Source organism: Epinephelus lanceolatus, chromosome 15 (genome assembly GCF_041903045.1).
Source record: "Epinephelus lanceolatus isolate andai-2023 chromosome 15, ASM4190304v1, whole genome shotgun sequence".
Lineage (NCBI taxonomy): Eukaryota > Metazoa > Chordata > Actinopteri > Perciformes > Serranidae > Epinephelus > Epinephelus lanceolatus.
In genome coordinates this window covers 39,487,619-39,501,376 of record NC_135748.1, presented here as the reverse complement: position 1 = coordinate 39,501,376, position 13,758 = coordinate 39,487,619, and the positions used below count along the sequence as shown (strand labels likewise).

The 13,758-nt window shown below is 45.6% G+C and overlaps 1 long non-coding RNA gene across 1 annotated transcript; it reads left to right on the top strand.

Moving 5' to 3' along the window:
* Positions 1-4,506: 4,506 nt before the first annotated feature.
* LOC144467099 (uncharacterized) lies at positions 4,507-6,228 on the top strand. Its single transcript, XR_013493462.1, has 2 exons — positions 4,507-4,582; positions 5,378-6,228. It is a non-coding gene; the product is annotated as an uncharacterized LOC144467099 (long non-coding RNA).
* Positions 6,229-13,758: the final 7,530 nt, after the last annotated feature.

Here is a 13,758-nt window from a genome sequence, read left to right as displayed (position 1 = left end):
GACAGTCTCCTGTTTCGGGGGAGTATTTAAGGGGCTGTGTTTCCGGAAGCAGTCTCAGTCATGGTGGAGGACAAGTAGCGCTGTAACAGAGTGAGAACTGTATTTCGGTATCTTTAAATCATCAATAATGAGAGTGTAGAGAGGTGTGGAGTGTGTGTTGTGAGCTCTGTGGGTGTAGCGACCCACTCTGACCCACTCTTGGTCCCGTGAGTCCTGCTGAGGAGCACAGAGGGCTGATGGGAAAATATGCAAATTAATGCCGTTACGTCACACAGACAGGATTGGTGTGCTGCAGGCAGGAGAACGAAAGGCTGACTCACCGCCTCTTCTCCTCAGGCTGCACTCCTCCAAGAGGGACTTTGACCCCCCCAGAAACCCCCACTGAGCTCCAGTACCTGCTGACCCCCCCCTGAAGACACAGAGAGAGACAGAGAGGGACGCGGGAGGAGAGGAGACCCTTCCTACTTCCTGTTTTCATTGAAAAAAAATTAGTGCAGTTTCACAAACTCACCACCAGGTGTCAGCCTAAGACCAGTGTATGCAGTGAGCGGCGCTGTTGAGCTGAGATCAGTCTGCAGGAAAACACACAAAATTATAGAAAACATGAGCCACAGCAACTTATTTATATAAATGTGTCCCTGGTGTGCATCGTTGTCATGTTTAACAGTAGTTAATCTACTAAAAAAGCCATTATAGTGTATGTGAGGAAATCGCCGCACCATAATCCATTCACAAAATCTCACATTTTATATTTGTTTTACTTTTTCATAAAGAATTTCAAACTTGATAAACATGAATCAGGACTCATTGTAATCAGGATTATAGACTCAATAATTCGGCATACAACCAACATACCAAGAAGCTCTTATTTTAAGTACATCGCAACTTTAAGTACTCCAACCATCTAAATACACAGAAGGTCGGTGGCGAGCATTCATTCAAACATTTCAATGAATAAAACATATGTCAAAACAACTCATTTATATATATATATATATATATATATATATATATATATATATATATATATATATATATATATATATATATATATATATATATATATATATATAAATAAATAATTTATTTATGTGTCCTTGCTGAACATTGTTGTCATGTTTAACAGTAGTTAATCTGCAAAAGATGCCGGTATGTTGTATGCGAGGAAATCGCCACACCATATTCCATTAATAAAATCATACATTTTAAATTCGTTTTGCTTTTCCATTAATAGATCTCAACTTGGCAAACGTGGCATCTGATTTTTTTGAATGGAGAGTTGAGACTCACAATTTCGGCATATAACCAACACAATAATGAACTCTAATTTTGATATTTTTCGTAACTTTTAAGAACCATCATTACATTTGATGGAGAGGTTAACTTTTCAGTTCAATTTGGTTGTTTGTAGAATTACGGAAAAACTACTGGCCTGATTTACATGAAATTTGGTGGAAGGTTACAGAATGAGTCAAAGAATAACCCATTAAATTCCCTATAATTTATTAAAGACACACAAAACAGGGGAACAGTGAAAAAAAACTCCAATGCAGTTTGATAAACTCCTCATACAGCTCTACTGTGGCTGCAGCAAAACACATAAAATCATCAATTTAATTAACTTAATTCAGTTTGAACATTGGTCACAATAACTGAATTTATTTATACGTCCTTAATATGAATGTTTGTCTTGTTTTGGCAATAATAATTCCACAGAACATGCCGTTATATTGTGCGCGTGGATCACCAAACCATATCCCATTGAGAAAATCTCACAATTTGTATTTGTTTCGCATTTTCATAAAGAATTCCCAACTTGACATAAATGGATTAGGATTTATGTTAATCGGGACTTTAGCCTAGAAAGTTCGGCATATAACCAACATACCAAGGAGCTCTAATTTTAACAAGATCGTGACTTTCAGCACCGTTGTTGTGCTGTTTTCCAACCATCTAAATCCACAGCATAGGTCGGTGACGAGCGATCGTTCCAAATCACTTCTCCGTCTTTACCCCAGCCGGGCATCGAACCGTCGACCTTCTGTTCCGTAGCAAATTCACAGGCCTGCAACTCCCTCTGTGCCAACAGCGGAGCCAATCAGAGTGTCCAACTTTTTGGCATCCAATCAGATGGCTTCATTTGTTCCAACAGCGAAAACTCCATCCGCCATCTTGGATTCTTCCCACCAAGCGCTCAGTTTAAATTCAGACCTGACAGTGAGACACACTCCTGAACTAAACCTGGAACTACACAGAGAACATCTGTCTCCGTCATACTGTCCAATTGATCCGTAATTCTTCTCTGTAAAGGGGATATAAAACAAGACACTGGAGGAGGTTGTGCTCCTGTGTATTTGCTGCGGAACAGAAGGTCGACGGTTCGGTTCCCGACTGGAGCAAAGATGGAGAAGCTATTCTACTTTTACTTAATGGTGCAGTAGAATATTAATCAGTAAATAGTAAAGATAGAAACAGTCATGAATCAGGTTATTTAAACTTCACTCCAACAGTGTAACCGTGAGAACATGATGGTTCATGTTTTATGATGCACACATCTGTTGATGAAAGAAGTCTCATGTTTCTTGGCTCTACATTAATAATCATGACAGATGAATGATGCAGATAACATCATATAATATTTATATAAATCAGACACAGCAGTGTGTTAGTGATGTCAGCAGCCAGGAGCTGAATAAAACAGCATTAACATGATCTGAACATGAACAGAGTTAAATGACTACGACCAAATTAAAGTTTGACTTTATAAGAAGTGTAAAGCTGTGACTGTAACGTTACACTGTTGTATCCATCACTCAGATATTTCACATAAAAACACCTCATTAACTCAGTTTGACTGATGTCAGACAGAAATATGAGTCTTTACTGTGTTTCTACCGATATTCAGCAAATATTAATGGATAATTTACAGATGTTACGACAGTATGACAGAGACTGATCTTCTCTGCCTTGTCCCAATTTCAGTTCAGGTGTTGCAACTGTCGTAACACCTGAACTGAAATCGGGACCATACACAGAAGATTGGTCTCCCTCATACTGTCGTAACACCTGAATTAAATTTGGAACAATGCAGAGAAGATCGGTCTCCGTCATCGTCAAAAGCTGGGGCCTGATCTTCTGGGGGGCCCCCAGTGGCGCAAGCTACGCCTTTACAGGTACTTTCACCATAAGTGGGAGCAGGTTGATGCATTCAGGCACCCTGGGACTACTACTACTATGAGGACTGGTGAGGCCTTCAGGGAACTTATCCATATCCAGAATCTCTACTAAGGTGCAGGAGGGTTTTATTCTGTCTCAAAAGCTGCTTTTCTACTCATTTTCATTAACACTCATTGAGAACTCTTCATTGTGGTCATTGAAATGGTCTTTACTTTTCATTTTTATATATCTATTCTGACTTCACACCTATTGGTTTTTGCAGTTCTTGCTTTTATTTGCAATTTCATTTTCTCTCACCATGTTTATGTGATGCACCACAACTCCAAATCAAATTTCGTGTATGCGAAAGCCCACTTGGCAATTCTGCACAGAGCACTCAAGAGATTAGAGAGATTTCAATGCTTTTTATTACTCACACACACAAAATTACAACATTTAAATTAAAACCCAAAATAAACTTTTAATACACACATTTTAAATTAACACCCAAAATAAACTTTTAATACAAATATTTTTAATTAAAACCCAAAACACACTAAAACACCAAGACATGTGCTAGTTTACCCCTCTTCCTCTCCTTCTCCTCCTTCGCCTTTTTTTTCTTCTCCTCCTCCTTCTTTGCAGAGTAGTCCTGCCTCCTCCACGCATTTAACAGTTCTCTGTTGACAGGCTTGCGCCTGTATTTTCGAATCTTTTGCATGCGGAGTCTGTGGAACTCCTTGGAGGTCACCCCTCCCCTGACCTCAGTGAGCCACTGCTCCACAGTCCTGTTCTGTGGGTCAGTGGCCTCACAGAAAGACTGTCTGGTGGGCCGGTGAAAGCTGTGGCCCGTCTGCCTAATCCACCGCTGGCCACATTGTTTGCAGGTCCTCGTCTTTCTCTGTCTTTTGACCTGTGCCTGACCAGGTGGTAAGGTGTTCACCTTCTCCACCCCCCACTTCCACCTGGTGGTCTTTGGCACATGCTTCCGCATCCACTGGTCCAGGGTGACCCCAGATGTGGCGCGGCAATAAATGTTATTATGTACGAAGTGTTCGATTATGTTGATGTCCACTTTGTACCCTGGACAGATGTGTGGTGGGATGTTGTCCCACGGTGAATCTACACAAAGAAACACACGCAGAGATAAATTTAAGTGCAAAGTCTCAATAACAGTAAATGGAACATGTACAGAGGAAATTATCTCCATATTTATGCTCTGAGTTTTGTATAGTTGTTTAATCACAGTAGTGTGTGTGTGTGTGTGTGTGTGTGTGTCAGAGTGTGTGTATGTGTGTGTGTGGGTGCATGCTGGTGGGATTGACAAACCTTGTGTCCCTTTGTTTTCACAGACGAGGGCCTTGTACTGTTTCTTGGCCTTTGCCCGCTCAGCAAGCTCTGCAAGAGGACAAATCAGAGAGAAATGGTATGAAGTTAATGACATAATAATAATAATAATAATGATAATAATAATAATAAATAATAATAATAATAATAACTTTATTTACATAGCACCTTTAAAAACAAAAGTTTACCAAGTGCTTTGTCAAACAAAGCAAATGCAGGAATATCTATAGCAAGAGACTCAAAACAGTGAGGGCAAACAAAAGCAGGACATAATTAAGCTCAAATTGAGGTAAAGTTCAGCAAAACACAGACAGAATGATAAGACAGAATGTTAAAAGAGATAAGAACAATAAAGGCAATAAAACTATTATTTCTAAGTACTAGAAACAAACGAATAGAAGGATAAAAAGACAACATTGCATAATGACAATAAAATAACAAAGACTAAACAATTAAAAGGAATAGAATATAATAAATGAAAAGAATAAACAAAAAGAATAAATAAAGAGATAAAAAGACAACATCACAGAAAGGCAAGTCTATAAAAATGGGTTTTAAGAAGAGCTTTAAAAGACATATTCAACAAATTCACCAAGAAGCCCCAGCTTGCAAATCAGAGGAGAGCAAAACTTCTCATTCAGTGTGTTCAAATCAGGAAAAACAGAATAATTTTCAACAGTTTTTCTTCTCTGGTGTCTGTCAGCATCTTAGTAAGCTAAATCATTGTTTAAAGAACCTCTACACCCGTACTTCATACGTGTGCACTTCCTTAATGAAAGTGAGATGCATGATATTACAAATTAAGATTTTATGACAGTAGAAGATTTACAAGAAGAAATGTTTTACCTTTTTTTCCTATCTTCCCTGTGTTCAGTACAGGAGGCCAGAAGGGTTTCTGAAATTTCAGCTCAGGTGGAGGGCTGTAAGACACAGGGTCAGACTTCCATTTAAGGAGCTCCACCTTCTTCAATGCTCTCAGATCCTTCTTCTCAGTCATGTCTGCACAAAGACAATTTAAAGAGAGTTAATGTAAACTGAGCCAAGCGTTCAGCAACACAGTCAAGTCACAGTAAGAGGAGAGCAAACTTACCTGTTGGTGCGTCAGCAGTTCTGCCAGCTGAGATGTTGCCACACTATTTCTTCACTTCTGAGCCTCACCTGTCAACTAATGAGACGTGAGGCCTAGTGACCAACCAATCAGATGTGAGGCCTATTGATCACACAGCCATCTCCTGCTGACCCCCCTCTTACCCTCCATCTCCACACCTCTGAGAACAATGGATGAAGATCACCCAGCCATCTCCTGGAGCCTCTCAGGGTGTGGGCCATCAGGGTCAACAGGCTGACCCCCCTCTGAGGCTGGGACACTGTCAGACCTCATGCTACTTTGGTACTGAAGTTGAAGTTCAAAGGTTGACACTTGGATACTGACACTTTGTGCTGTCGGTCAATATTGCTTTTGTGTTCTATCATCCTGTAAATTGTTCTTTAAAATCTGACAGCAACTTTAAAATGAGGTCAAACTCTCTGTCTGTGTTCACACACCTGGCCAATACAGGTGACATCATTACATCACATTGATCAGCACACAGTATGAGCCACAGATGTTTTCTTAGGTTAATAATAATTGTTCTTGGTGACGGGATGCATGGAAATATATTGATTTATGTTTGTTAATTGTGCAGACAAAATCATCCTAATCCTAATAATAAATAGTTAAATGGCTCTTCTGTCCTTTAGTTTAATGCGCACAGCAGCTGGAAACTCTGTGGTCCAGTCAGCCTTGTACTGCCTGATCAGGGAGCAGTAATTTGAACGCACAGTTCACAGCATATGACAAGTTAAGAATATGCCATGTTTTTTCACTGAGTCTGCAGGGAAGAGCTGCTGGTGGGTACTGAGCTCTGACAGTGGTATGGGTTCTCTCTGCTTTACTCCTACTTAGAGATTATCTAAAACACGAATGGCTTTGAGATATTAACAAGTATTTGTATATCATTAAGGATTAAAGGAAGGATTGCATTAAATAGAGAGATGTGACATGTCAGATGTTCATTCTGCAACATCAGAGTTAGAATCAGAGGAGAGCAAACTTACCAAACTCCAGTATGTGAAAACAGATGATGATCGAGTGTCCACAGCATTTTTACACCTCTCTGTTCCTGATGTGTCAACCTGTCAGACATGAGCCCTGTCAGTCACCCGACCATCCTGCTGATCAAGCAGCCATTGTGTTGATCACCCAGCCATGTCCTGCTGACCCCCCTCAGTGTGGGAGCAGCAGCAGCGGAGCTCTGGTGTCGTCTCTTATCCACCATCTCCACACCTCTGAGAACGATGGATGAAGATCACCCAGCCATCTCCTGGAGCCTCTCAGGGTGTGGGTCATCAGGGTCAACAGGCTGACCCCCCTCTGAGGCTGGGACACTGTTAGACTTCATGCTGCTTTGGTACTGAAGTTGAAGTTCAAAGGTTGACACTTCTGTCATCTGTCAGAATAATAGGGTTCTGACATTTGTTTAGTACACAGTCTCAACTACCTGTGTTTTCGAGGGTAAATAATGATGAAAGAGGGCAGAAAGAAGACTGCACTGAAAATGCCACAGAATTTATTCAAGTGCAACTTGATGATCAATTAAAGTGTGTTGTTTTAAAACAGTGAATAAGTAATTTGATTGTGAACAGAGCAACAGAACCACAGGTTGATAACAGATACACACAGTGTTACTGAGCTCCACATGTTTCACAGCGAAGATCTGATTGAACGCTGAGTGCTGCTTCAGTGCAATCATATTTAAACATTTAGACACAACAGCATCTAGTGTTTCACAGAGTGGAGTTGGTCAGTGACACGCACACACACACACACACACACACACACACACACACACACACACACACACACACAGTCAAACTTCACACAGAGTTTTGAGTGGCAGTGCAATCATATTTGAACATTTAAAGACATGACACTATATAGTTTCACAGTGTGTAGTCAGTCAGTGACACACACACATTTTCAAACTCCAAACAGAGTTCAGAGTGGCAGTGCAACATGTTGAACAATCATGCTCAAAGTGTGAAAGTCAGCGACAGTTCAACTCTGAACCTCTTTACACATGCAAATCACAGTCAATCACAGTACAAACGACTCTGCTGCACACAGCTCTGACACAACATGAACTATGGCTTCAAACCACAAGTGCAAAAATCAGTAAAGTGCAGAGTGATGTACAGATGTCCACATTAAGAGTGAGGGGGAGATATACAAAGATAAATACACTATGAACAGGAGAACAAAGTGCAGCAGCTGCATCACAATAAACAGCTGGAGGTATGACGTGAACACTCTGTAGCTCAGATATACAGGCGGTAGGATAAATATGTTGGTGCATACATAGTGCAGTACATGCTGCAGGAAAGACACACACACACACAAGGCACTGAACCCCCCAACCGCTCAGGGCACCTCACCAAGGGCAGCCCCCTCACTCTGACATCTCTCCACTTTGTGCATGTATAGGTCCTGTTTGTGCATGTGTGTGTCTTTTGGACCTGTGTGTAATTGACAAGCAAGAGTGAAAACATTGAATTTCCCCTCAGGGGGGATTAATAAAGTAAAATAAACTTAAAATAAACTTAAAACACACACACACACACACACACACACACACACACACACACACACACACACACACACACACTGTTCAGTCCAGGGAGGCCAGCCACTCCTCTGGGCTTTTGTTGTTTGCTGCCACCGCACAATAACTCACCCTCTGCCCTTTGTTTTTTGTCAGCAGCTTGTGGCCTGTCTCCTTCACCTTTCGCTGGCCACAATGGCTGCAGCGAATGATGGAAGGGGCTCTGACCTTTAGAGTCTGTCCTCGCTTTGCTGCCTCTGCCTGTGCCTCCTGCAGCCTCTTCCTGTTCCAGGCAGTGGTTTTTGGAAGAGGAACTGAAGAAGAAGCTGCAGAGGTGGTGGCCACAGTGGCGGCAGCAGGGGCAGAGGTGGCAGCTGCAGTAAAAGCCCCAGATAAGCCGGCAATGGGCTTCTCATCCTCCTCATCTCCCTCCAGCGGTGGCATGTCCTCATAAATTGAGGAGCCCAGGGCAGGCTGGGTCTCCTCTTCCTGGCTCTCTCTTGCTGGCAGTAGGGTGCCCTCAGCCACAAGAGGGGCCGGCAGGGAGAAGAGGGCAGAGGCAAGGGTGCTCCTCTCTTGGGCAGCCGTCCACCTTTTGTGCCTGCAGAGTGAACACAGAGCTGTTAGTGCTGAACAGTGACATTAAATATTTGATGTTGGTGCGTCAGGAGCAGCTGCTGAAGACAAATGAGATGATCATCTGGGGCACAACTGTAAATAAAGTTTAAATAAAGAAGAGAGTCTCACCACTGAGAGACGGTGGCCTGGTTCATGGCAAACAGCTGGAGGGTGGTCCTGTTTCTGAGGGCAGGGTGCGTGGTGACCACGTTCCTTATGGTGTTGTAGTCCCTCAGAATCAGTGTCCAGCAGCTTACCAGGCACCCCATCATCCTCTTGCTGCTGGGATGGAGGACAGTCAGCCGGATGAAAATGGCCTCCACCAACCGGCTGGTGTCAGGCCACGTGGCAGGCCCGACGCCCGTTCCCACAACGCAGCTGTAACCAGACACAGGAGAGAGAGAGAGAGGGAGAGACAGAGATAAGTGGACTGAAAATACACTGTGACTGTTACACAGCGAACACATCAGCTCTGTGCAAACACGTACCGCTTCATACTCTCCAGTCCCGGCATGGCCACTGCATTAGTAGCGTAGGTCTTTGACCTCTTAAACCTCCCCTTGGACAGCTGGGCCCTGTAGCGTGACAGATACACCACAGGACCCTTGTCCGCAGCAGGGAGGTTCTGCCAAAGGCCCACAATCTCCTCAGCTTCAGTGTTACTGATGAAGCCCTTCCTGCAGAGCTCCACCAGTCTGTTAGCCAGCAGGACCACGTGCTGGTACCCCGGCCTTCCATCAGGATCACTGTACTGTAACACACAGAAATAAGAGGTCACACGTCAGTTGATAAGTTCAGGATCAGCCAAAAAAACAACCTGACCAGTGGGAGAGTGTAGTGTCACTAATGATGAACAGTACAAACCGTGGATGACAATGCAGTGGTCAGCTGGGAGGAGGGCACAGGTGGAGGCTGCTGCTGTGGTGACACTGGCTGCAGTGTCGGGCGAGGTGGGAGCTGAGGTGGCTGCAGTGAGGGATGTAATACATCCAAGAGGAACTCATGGAATCCCTCATCAACAACCTCCTCCAGAGCCAAATCCTCCTCCTCCTCCTCCTCCTCCTCCTCCTCCTCCTCCTCCTCCTCCTCCTCCTCAACATTGAGCTCCTCGCTGCCGTCGGGCTCCTCCGGGTCATCAGGGAAGTCCTGCAGAGTCTGCCCAGTCTGGCTGTAGAGGTAGCTGATTCCAATCAGCTCCCCTGAAGAAGAAAAATATGAAATGAATTTATATTTCTTTGCATTTTTTCCCTTGTGTTGAAATTTTTTGAAAGTTGGAGTGGACAACATTTTATACTCTCTGATATGAACTGAGGCTGAAGAATTTTCTGATTAACATTTTTCCTTCCTGCTTGTTTTTATTACCTGTGCACTCCAGCGGCTTGGTGTAACTCTCAACCAGCATCAGCCCGAAGAACTGCTGACTCAGCTGGTTGAGAGTGTGCTGCCCCTGGCCACTGTAGCACTTTTTCCCAGTCATCGCTCCGCCCGCCGCCGCCTGGGCCCGATCTTCGTTCCACCTTGTGAGGCCCTCCAACAGGTACATCTGAAAGAAGCAACCGCTGGCTGCAGTGCCTGCAACACAATTAGATTAGAGAGAGAGAAAAGTCAGAATTTGAAGAAGACACACACTTAGTGTGTGCACGTTGTGCGTGTGTTGTGACTCACCTGGGATGAACCTGTTGAGGTGCAGGTGGAACGACTCCAGCGATGTCGACCCTGGGGCGCAGCGATAGACTGGGAGAACCACCCCGCCTTTGGTCAGCTGACTGGTCCTGGTGTACAGCTGGACACCGGGAGGATCCTGACGTGGTGGCGAGGGGAAAGTTGGTACAGTGATAATGGTTATTCACTGTTTGGTCTTAGGGTTATAATACTGAGAAAATATGTGTTAAATATTCATTTCAGTCTATCTGTCATTCTCACCCTAATCCTGTGAGTCAACTAAAGTACACAAATCCAACCAGCTTGTGTTGATTATTGATACAGAGCGGCTCATAAATCATATTAGTCTGTATCAATAACTTAACACAAGCTAGTTGGATGACTCACAGGGTTGTGGTCAGTTACTGTGTGTATTTGTTTTCTCTCAGTCTACCTGGATGCACTCGACATGTTGCCTCTGGGTGTTCCAGATGTTTTCCATGCGGCCGCGGTCCAGCAGTGGGATGTTCATGGCGTCGGTGGCACCCATGAACACCTCCACTGTCTCATAAAGGAGACGCTCGGTCTCCTGCACCCCACGCATGCGGCGCCTGCAGTGCCGAGCCATCTCCTTGATGGTCAGAATGCTCCTCCGTCCAGACCGCTCTCCCTGCTTGGCCAAAGTCAAGCGGGACAGGTCCTCAGGGTCCCACTCGAAAATGCAGCAGGAGAGACGCCGCATGAAGTCAGAGTAGAGGGGATGGCTCTCTGAGCACACACCTGCCGCCAGTCTGCGCATAAAATGCCAGATGTCCAACCTGACGGTCAGCTGTGGCCACGCAGGGAACAGAGCTGCTGCAGCGCAGGTTCCTCCGTCCCTCCTGCAGCAGTCCCTGTCCACATAGAGGACCTGCGGCGGCTCCTGCCCTGCCTGCTGGTACCGGTCTTGCAGGCCCTCTGCCGTGTCCCTCAGCCCAAAGCCCTCAGCTGCTGTGAGGACACAGTTGAGCACCTGCCCCAGCTCGTTGCCCACGCTGGTCATCCACTGGGCGGTGCCAGCATCCGCTCCAGCCAGCTTTTTGGTGATCTGCAGACGACAGGCATATTTCATCCATCAGTAAAGGTGCAGCTCTGTAAGCAGCAGTGTCAGATACCAGATACATTAACCTGGAGTTCACAGACTCAAATCTTCTCACCTTCTTGGTTGAGTCCATCTTAAGAATGGTGCCGAAGGTGGAGGTGACCTTGGCTCTCAGCTCCTCTATGCGAGTAAACGCATCCCTGGCGTAAGTTGAGAGCAGCCAGCTGCAGCTGGGTACAGCCTCCATCTTCGGCACATCAGCAGGAGGGGGCATCTGCACCCCAGGAACCTCAAACCTCCTGCAGGTGTTGAGGTAGTGGATGCAGCGCGTCATCCACTCTGCCGTGTGCTGCTCCTCCAAAAGGGAGTGCAGACAGCTCATGCTGTTCCCCAGTGTGCGCCCCTTTAGCTGAGCCAGCACTTTCTTGTCACAAGAAAGCCTGCAGCAGAAACACAGTTTCACAGTTAAACAATACGAGCATCATGTGGCTCATCTGACATGTAATTCATTTCCTGTGAACATCGCTGTGTCACACAGGGCTGTACAGAAACCTGTAGTTCAGTATGTTTACCTGTACGTCAGCACTGCAGGGAACAGAAGCTGGTGGTCGAAGTCCAGCTGCTTCCTGACGCACTCCGACCAAGCGGCCAACTTCTTACCGCAGTACCTGTGTGAGGAAATGCATTTTTAAAGGACTGAACACACAGTTGCTGCACTTTCTCTGCGTCTCAGTGACCTCAGTGTCCAAAGTCGTCACTTAGTGTAGAGACGTGTGTGTGTGTGTGTGTGTGTGTGTGTGAGTGAGAGAGCTTCTGTGAAAATCTATGAAACATTTTAACTATCATCCTCCCTTCCCTCAGACACCAGGACAACCAAATAACCTTTTTTAATTCAACAGTACCTGCACTCCAGGTACTCTGTGCCCATGCAGTACCAGCCATCAAGGTCCAGGACTCTGCGGACGGTCTTGTAAACCCCGCCACCTGTTAGTTTGTGACCGCAGGTTGGACACTTGAGGTGGTACTGCCACATGCGGTATGGAGCCCAGAGGAAGAAGGGCCGCTGGAAGAAGGCGTCAGGGGAGGAGGGGCGCTGGTTGTACACCAGCCGTGGTCCAGGCGGGTGGTACCACAGCTGGAGCCTAGGGGACAGGACTGGCCTCCCTGTCTGGTCCTTTACAAAGAGAGCCCTGGCGACCCACTCCTGCTCCGCTGAAGGCAGGCTGCTCCTCCACGCCGCAGGCAGCAGGACCTGTAACAACACGTACAGTTCACTGACCTGCAGCTGTAAACAACACACTCCTATCACATGTTCACAAAAACGACGACCACGGCACAAACCTCCGGTCGAGGAGCAGCCAGCTTGAGAGGAGCAGGAGGTGGAGCTCTCCCTGCCACAGGAGCAGCAGGCTTAGGATGTGGTGGTGGTGGTGGAGAGGAAGATGCTGTGAACAACAGTAAAAGAAATGTAATGCCCAAGATGTGTCTTGTTTTCTCCTGACACTATTACATTATTAAGAAGACAACTGGAAAAATACCTGAGAGGGCCGTGGTCCTTCTCTTCCTCGGACTAGATGACGAGGGGCGGGGCTGAGGTGCTGGTGCTGGTGGTGCAGGAGAAGATGCTGTCAACAACAGAAAAAGAAAAGTATTGCATTATATTTATCTTTACACATCACATTCTAAGATAATGGAACAGTAGCTTATTATACGAGCCACACTGTTACACAGCTCACATGCCATCAGCCATCACTTCCCACTGTACTGCCTACAATAAAGTTAAACACAACACTGGCTCTGCCCTGAGACACAGCTGTATGAGGCACACACAGACTCACCTGCAGCTGCTATCTCCTGCTCAGCATCAGCAGCAGCTTCCACCATCAGCATGTCATCTTCATCCTCCGAGGAACCTGGAGACACAGTAATCAACAGTTCAATCAACACACAGCAGGCAGCACTTCTACGAGATGAACATGAGACGGGAAAACAACTTCTGATAGAGTGTAAATATGAATGGAAAAGATGACTGGATACATACTTGACAGGACATAAACCCTCTTCTTCCTCAATGTGGACACAGATGAAGTGCTGGAGGAGGAGGTGGAGGGTGCAGCGCTGCTGGTTTGAGACAGTGTTGCTGAAGGGGACCGGAAGGTGGAGGAAGACTGGGATGATGTAACAGTGGCAGCAGCTGAGGAGGTGGTGGCAGCTGAAGCAGCAGAGGTGGTGACAGTCCGCCTCGACTCCTGGTCCCTCCTGACCACATACTGC